This window comes from Enhydra lutris, unplaced genomic scaffold, assembly GCF_002288905.1.
Source record: "Enhydra lutris kenyoni isolate GAN:26980312 unplaced genomic scaffold, ASM228890v2 scaffoldscaffold30, whole genome shotgun sequence".
NCBI lineage: Eukaryota > Metazoa > Chordata > Mammalia > Carnivora > Mustelidae > Enhydra > Enhydra lutris.
In genome coordinates, this window is record NW_019154114.1 from 16,380,193 (window position 1) to 16,391,660 (window position 11,468).

The 11,468-nt window shown below is 52.8% G+C and overlaps 1 long non-coding RNA gene across 2 annotated transcripts in view; it reads left to right on the forward strand.

Moving 5' to 3' along the window:
- Window positions 1-6,774, forward strand: part of LOC111153032 — a 28,410-nt gene extending 21,636 nt beyond the window's left edge. The window contains exon 4 of one of the 2 annotated variants that reach the window (XR_002640982.1): window positions 5,078-6,774. This is a non-coding gene — a long non-coding RNA (uncharacterized LOC111153032). Of the gene's footprint in view, window positions 1-2,541; window positions 3,558-5,077 lie in introns of those variants that run through there. The other variant, XR_002640981.1, reaches the window with a different exon arrangement.
- Window positions 6,775-11,468: the final 4,694 nt, after the last annotated feature.

The following is an 11,468-nucleotide window of genomic DNA, read 5'->3' on the forward strand; positions in this document are numbered from 1 at the left end:
GATGGCATGTGACAAGACAGGCACAGATCAGGGGCTGGGCCCCCCCCATCAAGGGACACTGAGGGCTGCGGGCGGACATGAGGACAGAGGCGTGGACCAGGTTGTCCCTCAGAGCCTCCAGGGGAAACAACCCTGCTGACACCTTGACTGGGGACTTCTGCCCCCCTGAACTGTGACAGAATACGTTTCTCTGGTTTGAAGTCACCCGATGAACGGAACTCTGTGGCAGCAGTCACCTTGTCGGTGACGATGCGGTCCCTTACAAGTCAGTAGTCTGGCTGGCTGGTGGGCAGCCCAGTTCTGACCTGATGCCAAGGTTCAGTCAGGGAAGGATGTCCCCTGTGGGTGCTGCTGTGTGGCTGAGGGAGGTGACACAGGGAGTGAGCCCGGCAGGGCCAGCCCCGGTGACCGGGAGACAGGGAGATTCAACAACAGGTGAATCACCAGACGCTGAAGTTGTTGACTTGCTCAGTGGTTTTTTTTGTGTTTTTTTTTTAAGTTCAAAAAGTCCAGATTGGCCTTTCCAGGTGTGTCCAGAGCCGGTGTGATTCTGTCAACAGGAACACTGTTTACAGTGGCAACAGCTGTGACCTTTAGAACCAGGAGGAAAACCACCCTTAGAGGTTTAGGCTGTTCTCTCCACACTTGGGGCCATAGACTATCATCCCCCCAAAATATGGAGGATGTGGGGCACAGGCAGGAGAGGCAGCCACTCGTTGGGGAGGGCTCTGTCCATCTTCTGCTAGAAGGGACCCCCTGGGAGGGTGTGGCTGTACCCCACTTTATGGCTTTTTGGGATTCCGCATCCACTGTGTGCCCCGCCAAAGAGATCAGGCCCCCCCCTCTTGGGGTCTTCGCAGGTGCCTGAGAAGGTCCCTGTCCAGGTCCTCACTTAGGACTCTTCCTCCTGCTTAGGTTGTCCTCAGATGTCACCTTCTCGAGAGGCCGTGGGGACCGCCTTATCTGTTCCCTCTCCCCTCCCCCATTATACCCGTCTGCTTCGTCACAGTACGCCTTGTCCTCTGGGATGACCTTGGTAATCTGTTTCCTTGTTTATGGTCTGGCTTCCCCATTAGAATGTAAGAGCCACAGGGATTTTTGGTCTGTCCCCAGCTCCTGAAACTGTGCCTGGCACATGGCAAGGGTTTGGTTAATGTCTGAGCCGCAGAATGTCGGTGCCAAGAAGGCATAGCCACGGGGAAAGAACATCTGGAGCAGTCATCCTGCCTTCAGCCTGGCTCCCTCAACCCACCCTCCCCAGAGGATTGTCCAAGCCCGAAATCCTCCAGATGACGCTTCTGTTCTAACACCTTTGGTAGCTCCCCGCTGCCCGCAGGCTCTAGGGCCTGCGGGAGTCAAGCTCTGCCTTCCTTCGGGGCATGTCCACCCTTCGCTCCAGCAGAACTACGCCCTGCCCAGAGCTCGTCATCTGTGCCGCTCTGCTGTCACCCGCCCTCTCCTGTCCCCACTCAGCAGATGGCTCTGGCCTTTCCCCGGCCTCAGAGACAGATTCCCTACTTTCAGGAAGCCTTCCTGATCCTCTCCTCCGAGACCGGCCTCAATTCCTCCTTCTCCCTCAACCCCCCACCCTTGGCCTGATCATCTGTATTATTATAATTTTTTTAAGTAAAATGTGATTTACACTCAGCAAAATTCACCCTTTTGGGTGTACAGTCTATGAGTTTTGGCAAATTCATAGAGTTGCACAATCTCTCTACAAGCAAACTATAAAACAACTCCATCACCCCCCACCCCCCGGTCCCCCATGCCATTCTTTTGTGCTCTTTCGTAGTCAACCCCCAGCCCCTGGCAACCGGTGATCTATTTTCGGTCTCTGTGGTTTTGTGTCTTCTAGAATGTCGCATCAGTGGAATCTCACTGTTGTGGCGTTTCCATTCTGGTCTCTCACTTAGCGTAACGCATCTGAGCTTCCCCTTCGGTGTCTGCACGCCTGTTTATTGCCTCTGACGGACGCGGACCATCTCGGTGTGTGCACGCTCGTTTATCTTTTCACGAGTCGAAAGGCATTGGGGTCCCATTTCCTATTTTCAGGGACTATGACTAAAGCTTCTGCGGACACCGGCAGACAGGGTTGTGCATGGACACGGGTTTCCATCTCTCTTGGGTCCATACCTAGATGAGGGATTTGCTGGGTCCTCTGACCGGTGTATGTGCACTTTTTTAAGAAAGTGCCCAGCCGGGGCGCCTGGGTGGCTTAGTAGGTTAAGCCTTTGCCTTCGGCTCAGGTCATGATCCCAGGGTCCTGGGATCGAGCCCCGCATCGGGCTCTCTGCACAGTGGGAAGCCTGCTTCCTTCTCTCTCTCTGCCTGCCTCTCTGCCTACTTGTGATCTCTGTCGGTCAAATAAATAAATAAAATATTAAAAAGAAAGAAAAGAAACTGCCTAGCTGTTTTCTGGGGAGACAGCACCGTTTTGCGTTCTCAGCCCCTGCTCCCTGTGCTCTCCAACGCTGGATATTATCTGTGGTCTTTAGCCATTTTAACAGGTGTGTAACCATTTTTTTTTTTTTTTTTTACCAGCTCAAGTAGGTAAAATTTATTCTCTGTCAGGTGACCTCCTGATAGAGAATGAATCTTTCCTCTTCTGAACCTCAGAGCCAAGAATAGTGACTGACACATACCAGGTAATAATGCTCGTGGGCTGAGCGAGTGGTCCACTGAATTGGTATTTAAGGAGAATTTGTCTTGGATTCTGTGTGGGGAGGGTTAATCAATGTCCCCTCTCCCAAAAGAACTCACTAGGAGATGGTCTTCCTGGAATCTGCTAGGAAAACCTCCTTACCTTTATGGCTTATACCTCTGTATATCTGCCTGAAGTGCCCGGACTGCTTTCCATCTCTGCAGAGGCTCCTCAAGTGTATCTTTCTCTGTTGTTTCAGTGGAAGGCATTGGTGTCCATACTGGAGAGTACAAAAGAATTGTGGGGTGGGGTTGGGGGGGTTGTAAAAATGCAGATCCCCAGGGTTCAGATTCAGTAGGCCCAGCATCTCGGGGTGCATCTCACACCTCCCTGAGAACTCCCTGGGGGAGGCAGGAGTCCTCGGTGGGAGTGGTGCTCCAGACCTCATCTGCACTGGGCTGTGAAGTCCAGCCCCGCGGGTCATCTCGTACCTCTGAGCCTCTTCTGTAAAATGGACACAAAAATGATTGAGCTTCCCAACTCTGTTGCAAGGACTAAATATATTTACCGAATGTAGGGTCCTGGCACGAGGCAGATATTAAATAAACGTTACTGATTTGGGTTAACGCAAAGATTTTAAACGATTCCTTCCCACTCCTAAGCTGTCTTGTATTTTAAAGTTTTTATTGATGCATAACTTAATGCAGAAAAGCACACGTAATAGAAGCATACAGTGAGTTCACTTCGTTCAGTGCGTTTTCACACGCAGAACACGTCAGTGTGGCCAACGTCTCCTAAAGAAACAGAACGCGGGGCACCCCCAGGCCCCCTCAGCTTACCTCTCATCACCACCTTCCGAAGAATCCGCTTTGCTGAATGCTGACACCTTGATTTTCTTTTCTTTTCTTTCTTTCTTTTTTTTTTTTTTTTAAGGATTTTATTTATTTATTTGACAGAGATCACAAGTAGGCAGAGAGGCAGGGAGAGAGGGGGAAGCAGGCTCCCTGCTGAGCAGAGAGCCCGACGTGGGGCTTGATCCCAGCACCCTGGGATCGTGGCCTGAGCCGAAGGCAGAGGCTTTAACTCACTGAGCCACCCAGGTGCCCCTCTTTCTTTCTTCCTTTCCTTTCTTTTCTTTTTTTTTTTTAAATTTTATTTATTTATTTCAGGCAGAGAGAGAGCATGAGCATGAGAAGTGCAGGAGAGGGGCAGAGGGAGAAGCAGGCTCCCGTCTGACATTGGGCTCAATCCCAGGACCTGAGACAAAGCCAGACAATAAACCAACTGAGCCATCCAGGCGCCCCCCAGCCTTAATTTTCGAACAGTTTTCTAGTATAACTAAGATGTGCTCAGTAAAGAATATTTAGAAAACACGGAACGGGGAACAAGTCAGAGATGACCTGTTAACATATAGAGCAGCCTTTTAAAAATATTTATTTTTTACTGAGATATGCATAAAGTTGCACAAGTGGTAGGTGTAAGGCTCATTTTTATCAAGTGACCGCTCCTTGTAGCTACAGGATTGAAAGGGAGACTATCACAGCCCCCAGAACCCTTCCTTCTGCCCCATCCCAGGCAAAGAGAACCACACTGTTGTGACTTCAAGGGCATTGATCAACTTTGACCAGCCAGCCTGGTTTATAGCAAAGCTTCTCTCTCTCTCTCTCTCTCTGGTGCTCTCAGAAAGCTCTCCTGCATCCCTCAAGACACAGTTCTGAGGACACCTCCTCTGGGAAGTCTTCCCAGCCCCTTGGTTTATCCCTTTAACCCAGCTCTTATCATTCTCTGGTGGTAAATCTCTTCCTGCTGTCACTCCCTTGAATGCTGAAGGGGTTGCCCTGTTACCAATACAGGGCTAGTGGGTTGAACTACGACCTGCCCAAAAGATCTAAGTCCTCCTGCCCTTTACCTGTGAATTTTTTTTAAGATTTTATTTATTTATTTATTTGACAGAGATCACAAGTAGGCAGAGAGGCAGGCAGAGAGAGAGGGGGGGAAGCAGGCTCCCCGCCAAGCAGAGAGCCCGATGTGGGGCTCAATCCCAGGACCCTGGGATCATGACCCGAGCTGAAGGCAGAGGCCTTAACCCACTGAGTCACCCAGGTGTCCCAATTTTTTTTTAAAGGTTAATTTACTTATCTGAGAGAGAGAAAGATCAGGGAAGGGGCAGAGGGAGAAGGAGAGAATCTCAACCAGACTCTGTACTGAGCATGGAGCCCCACATGGGGCTCAATCCCTCAACCCTGAGATCATGACCTGAGCCAAAATCCAGTCGGACACTTAACCGAGTGAGCCACCCAGGTGCCCCTCCCTGTAAATCTGACCTTAGTTGGAAATAGGGTCTTTGCAGATGTAATTAAGGATCTCAAGATGAGATCATCCAGAATTTAGAGCACCTTATATCCAGTGACGGGTGTGTGTCCTCACCGGAGAAAGGAGAGAGGTTCGAGACCCGGACACAGGGGAGAACATCACTGCAGACAGAGCAGAGAGGGGAGGCATGCAGCCCCAGATCAAGAAACATCCAACATGGCCAGCAGCCGCCAGCACCGAGGACAGAGGCATGGACAGCACTGTCCCCTAGACTTGGACTTCAGACTTCGGGCCCAAAACCGTGGGAGAATGCGTTTCTGTTGGTTTAAGGCGCCCAGCACGTGGTATGTTGTGTGCCGCCCAGCCGCTCGTCTGTAGGGTCTGCCGTCAAGCTAGGGCTCGGTGTTTGTTGAATGAGTAAGAACCGGCGGTGGGGGGGGGGCTTGCTGGCCTGTGAAGGGACCAGAAGGGAAACAGTCCTCCGCTGAGCTTTCTCTGGCTGCCTCAAGGAGCTTTGTGACCCCGCAGGTCCCCGCAGGCTACGCACATGACACTGTCCCCCTGCCCTCCCCACCAGTGGCCCTGTTTTGCTACAGACTTCGGGCAGCCCCACACGGCATCCAGCATCCAGGCAGATGCGGGATCCCATTCTTTGAGCAAGAGCAGAGACCGACTGGGCCTCACCCCGGTGAATGATAGCGGAGAGAAAGCGCGCTGCGGGCTCTGGGGGGCGTGTCCTTCTTTCTTGCTTCCCCCGTTCTGGACTGGCCGGCAGGAGTGTCAGCTTTGGAAAGAATCTTCATCCTGTCGATGTCTTTGAACTTCGGACCACTCTGTGCCCGCCCCCCCAGTCCCTCCTGGGCTTCCAGCGACATCAGATGAAAGACAGCCTTTTGGTGGGAGCTGAACACATCCAGACGCATGCGCCAGCCCTCAGAGGTAGGGCCTTTCGTCCTCATCGAGAAACAGACTCGAGGGAGACTAAGTCACTTCCCCTGGGGACGTAAGGCAGGAAAGTGGCAGAGCTGGGATTCCCAGCCAGGCCTGTCTGCCTCAACATCCCGTATATTCAGCCGCCTCTCCACACTTGCTCTTGGTCTTAACTGTCTTGATTTTACACGAGGCTGAGGGCCTGTGGAAGGCGCCGCTCAGCCAGCTCTAAGCCCAGCGGGGACAGTGTGTCGTGCGTCCACGACAAAGCAATGACTGCCTTGTCAGCGCTGGGGCCTCACTGAACCAGGAAGAGCGCCCAGGACTTGGACACGCATTAGCAGACTTGCTCCTTCACAGTAATCCTAACACCGATGAGGATCCTGAGCCCCACAGAGCCTGGCAGCTGTGTGCGGAGCCGTGCAGACTGTGAGGGGCGGAACTGGGCTTCAAAAATCGCTCGGTCTCACTCTGGAGCCCTCCCACCCTGGCCCTAGCCCCCCCATCTATAATATGCGCTCACGGGGCTGGACTCTGATGATGACTGTTGTCTTCCTGGAGCCCAGCAGTGCCTGGCTCCTGGAGGGAACTCAGCAAGTGTTTGTTGAATGAATAAATGAGCCCCAGCAGGAACCTGAGGCTTGAGAAGCCCAAAGAAAAGCCTGGGGACCGGAGGCTCTTCCCAGCCATCCTCAGTTTAGGCAGCGACTCCTACGACTCAATAGCAACGAGACAAACAACCCGATTTGAAAGTGGGCAAAGGACGTGAACAGACAGTTCTCCAAAGAAGACATACAGAAGGCCAGTGAAGGTATGTGAAAAGACACCCCACACCACTGGTCACCAGGGAAATGCAAATCAAAACCCAGACGAGACAGCCCCTCACACCTGTCAGAGCACCTGCTATTAAAAAAAAGGTGACGGGTGTTGGAGAGGATGTGGAGACAGGGGAACCCTCGTGCCCTCTTGGTGGGAACGCACACCGGTGTTCCGCTGTGGAAAACAGCCAGGTGGTTCCTCACAAAATGAAAACCAGAACCACCACGTGACCCAGCAGTCCCACTTCCAGTATCTGTATCCCCCAAACCGGAAGACAGGATCGGGAAGAGAATCTGCATTCCCACAGCATGAATCACACCACCCGAGATGCAGAAACAATGTACACGTCCAACAGATACGCAGTGAAGAAAATGGCATCTGTACCCGTGATGGGTTTTCTGCCTTTAAAAAGCAGGAAAGCCAAATAAATAAATAAATAAATAAATAAAATAAAATAAATAATAAAAAAAAAAAAGGCAGGAAATCCTGCCATTTGCAGCGACGTGGACGGACCTGGAGGACATCGTGCTAAGCCAGGTAAGCCAGTCCGGGGACAGCCGTGGCATGACTCCTCTCCCGGGAGACACCCAAGGGACTCGAGCTTCTAGACTCGGAGAATAGAATGGCAGTTGCCAGAAGCTGGGAGGAGAGGGGAAAGGGGAGGTGTTCAATGGTTGCAAAGTTTCTGTCCCCCAAGCTGAGTAAATTCTAGAGCTCTGCTGTGCAACATCGTGTCTACAGTTGACAATAATGGATTGCACGTCTAGATATGTTGAGGGCCCAGAAGCCTTCTCACCACCCACCCACACACCCACCCACTCCCCACACACACAATATAACACCAAAAGCAAGTACATTGACAAAGGGACACAGGGAAGCATTTGGAGGAGTTGGATAGGTTTGTTACCTTGGTTGTGGTGATGGTTACACAAGTATACACGTATCCAAACTTACCAGCTTCTACAAGTTAATTGTGGGCAGCTTCTTGTAGAACAGTCATACCTCAAGAAAACTGAGAAAGAAAATAGCAGAGGCTCTCCCCATCCCCCGCCTCCCCAGCTGCCAGGCCTGGCCTAACCCTGACAAGGTCTGAAGCCAGCTCTGGGTGGTACTTCCTCTCACCGAGGCCGGCCAGCCAGCAGCTGGGACTGGGCTTGTCCCCAGGGGACATGCACTTCTCTGAACAATGTCGGGAAAGGAAACCAAACGCAAAGGCTCTTGGGTTTTCTGCTCATTTTTGGCTCTGGGGGAGGGGGAGGCAAGAAGGGCGAGGGGCTTCACTGGGGCCTGGGGAGAAGGGGCCAGGTTCGGAAGGCCCACCACGTAACAGGTAACATAGTGAGAGGCTGTTACTTATTGAAAGCTGTGTTTTGCTCGGCTCTGCGTTACCCACTACCTTGAATTCTTTAAACAACTTTCTAAGGTAGATTTTTTTTTTGAACAACTTTATTGAGATATGTCTTATATACACAATTCGGCCTCCTAAAACGTACAGTGCAATGGCTTTGGGTATATTCACAGTTCCGTTCCAACACCTTCACAATTTTTGAACTTTCTCATCAAAGAGGAACCCTGTACCCCTCAGTCATCACCTTCCAGTACTTACATGCCCTCAGTCCTAGGCAACCACTAGTCTACTTTCTGTCCCTATAGATTTGCCTATTTTGGACATCCCAAAGGACGGAATGTTGGGGAAACTGGAGGTTCAGAGCGGGTGAGTGACCAGCGTAAGGTCACACAGCTAAGAAAGTGGCTTGAATCTAGGTCTCCCTGTTGAAGTCCACACTTTCCTGCTACACCACAGGGCTCTTCTTCTTTCCAATGACAACATTAAAATCAGCTCTGACAGTTGAAGCAGGATGCTGTTTTAGCTTGTCACATTTAATCCTCACCACCGCCTGGGGAGGCAGCTTGGGTTATTATGCCCATTTTGCAGAGAGGGAAACAGAAACACCAAGGGCCTAATGGTCCAGGGCACCATGGCGGTTAGCCAATGGAAGAGGGTTATGGGGTAAAAAAAAAAAACAAGTACATTCCGAGCACTGGCGAGGAACACAGGATAAAAATTAAGGCAATTTTGATGAAAAGACATTTTTTTTCAGGTTATTCCTCCTTCCCCCTTCTTTCTTTTTATATGAAAAGGAAAAGAAAGTTCCCTCCACCCTTTGAGGTCACTTCCTGACCCATTTGTGAATCTGTGTGGTGTGGTTACAGCTTCACTTCTCCCTGCCTGAATGCCTGGTAATGTTTTGGATGGACAGTGTGGCTATGAGCCCGTGGGTGCTGGCACCACACAGACCAGTGTTCAAATCCTGCCTCCAGACCCCACTGACTTAACACCCTTGGGTCCTCCCTGTGAAGGGTCCTTTTCTTTCTTTTTTTTTCTTTGAGAGGGTGGCTTCTCTTCCAAAGCACAGTAGGTAGTGTCGCTTTGTATTTGAGTCCTCCCAGAAGGCAGTGGGGTGGGGAGGCGCTAATGTCCCAATTATTTTGACCAAACGAGCTGAAGTTTAGGAAAAGGAGATGAGGAACCCCAGCGACTCCTGTTCATTGCAGCAGACGCCTTTAGCTGTTCACTTGAAGATAAACGAGGCAGAGAAGAAAAGCAAAGAAAAAAAATAAGAAGAAGCAAACCATCTACTGTGACCATCATCTCGCTCAGATATTTTAGCTGCCAAGACACTGTAGGCTTATGACTGCAGGTTAGAAGCGTGGACTACATGTTCTTCTTTTCTTGCGTGACCCCAGGGACCTGGGAAAGCTCCAGCCAGAATTAGCATCTGTTTGGACAGAGGTGAGGAGCCTAGGCTGCCCGTAGTGATCTCCAAAACTTCTGATTGCACGCAGTGTCCTTTCGTCAGCAAGAGATTCAACACGCTTCCTTGTACAAGCAGATTTTGGAATAGTAAATTCTATACATATCTGGTCGCACAAAGGTATCATGCACATGGTATAAATAAAAGGTACCAAAATAAAAGTGTTATAAAGCTTGATGGAAATAAATATTAAGTTGGGAGTATTTACAAAAAAAAAAAAAGGCAAAGAAATTTAACCTAGAGTTAGGTATTATTTCTTGGAAATTGACCCCATCATTCCAAGTGGCTAACGTTTTAAGAAGCCTTTCAAAGATCTCGTTGGAAAACAGGACAGTAAGGGGTCCTTGGTGCCTAGTCACCGGGGCAGGGAAAGAAAGAATTCTATGGATTTTTGAGGTTGGTGAATGTGTCCTGTGGCTTCTCTTAGAACATTTGCAGTCGGGGCAACATTCAGAGTTTCAAAAAACGCTCCGAGGGCTCTGTAGGCGACCCGCAGGCTGGCTTGAATCACCACGGAGACACCCGCGTCAAAGGTGCACGCGAAAAGTTGGAATAACATGATTTCGGGAAACACAATAATGGGAAAGAGCCGTCAACTAAGCAGCCCAAGTAGGCATCTAAAGACCTCCTTCATGTGCTTAGCTCACGAGGGGAGCCATTAAAAAAAATCTTACTGGGAAACGGGGAGATCGGTTCCCAATTCTACCTTCCTTACAACAAACTTTGGGGGCAGCGCGGCTCCGATCCGCCTGACAGATGGGGAAACTGAGGCTGGGCGTACTGAAGTGGTTTGGCTCCGGTAGCAGGAGGTGGTCGGACACCAGCGCTGCCTCGGTGACGACTTCAAACTCCCGGCCGCGAACGGCGGTGTCCAGGTGAGGATCAGTTTCTTTATTGCACGCCCAGCACCTGGACGCGGGAGGCGCCGCATAAATGCTACGCGGGCGCCTGCGGGTCCTCGGGCAGCTTGTCCCCGCCCCCCCCCCGCCCGGCCCACGCCCGCAGCCTCAGTTTCCTCCCCCGGCCGCGGACGAGGAGCCTGGGGTGCGCGGCGCGGCACGGCGGGCGGGGCGGGGCGGCCTCGGGGCGGCCCCCAGGAGTCACGTGGCGCGCGGCCGCGGCCGAAGCAGAAGTCGCGGCGGCCGCGTTGGAGGGCGCGCGCCGCAGGGAGTGCCCGGAGCCGGGACCCGCGGCGGGGGCACGGCCAGGTGAGCGGCCCGGCTGGGCGGGAGCGCGCGCGGGCGCCCGGGGTGCGGTAGGAACGCGCGCTCGGAGTGGAGGAGCGCCGCGGGGCGCGGGCAGGAGCGGGGCGCGCCGTCGGGGGCCCCCTGCCTGCTGTGCCCGGGGCCGGGCGGCGCAGGCGGGGGTCGGGGCCTGGCCGCCGGCCACTTCCTCACCGGGAGCGGCGCCATCTCGGCGCTCCGTGCGGGCGGACGCCCCGGCTTTGAATGGGAACCCGGAGGAGGCGGCGCCGCTCGCGGTCGGGTGGGTCGCGCTGGCGTCGGCGTTCAAGGCTCCGGTGGCCGCGGGGCCCCGCGTGGGGTCTGGCTGTGTTTCCCGGCCACGTCGGTGCCCGGGGCTCGCTGACTGCGGGCGGCCCGGCGCGTCCCCGGCACTGCGGGGTATCACGCCGGTGGGTGCGGGCGGGTGGGTGGGTGGCGGGTTGATACCACGGCCGGCGCGGCCCTAGCCCAGAAGAGACGGGCAGAGTGTCGGGGGATTCGCGATTCCCGCTCCCACCCCACAGTTGGGTGCATAATTATATGTGTTTGTGCGTTTTCCTGGTTATGGTTTGGAATCCCAACGAGGTCATCCCGCCCCATCGCGGAAGCATTTGAGGGAAAACGGCTCTTTTTAACAAGGGTTGGCGCCTGGAGTCTGGTGGAGAATGGGGAGGGGCTCTTCGAGCTCTCTGATCTTAAAACGGACTGAAAAAGTCTGGTGGGTTG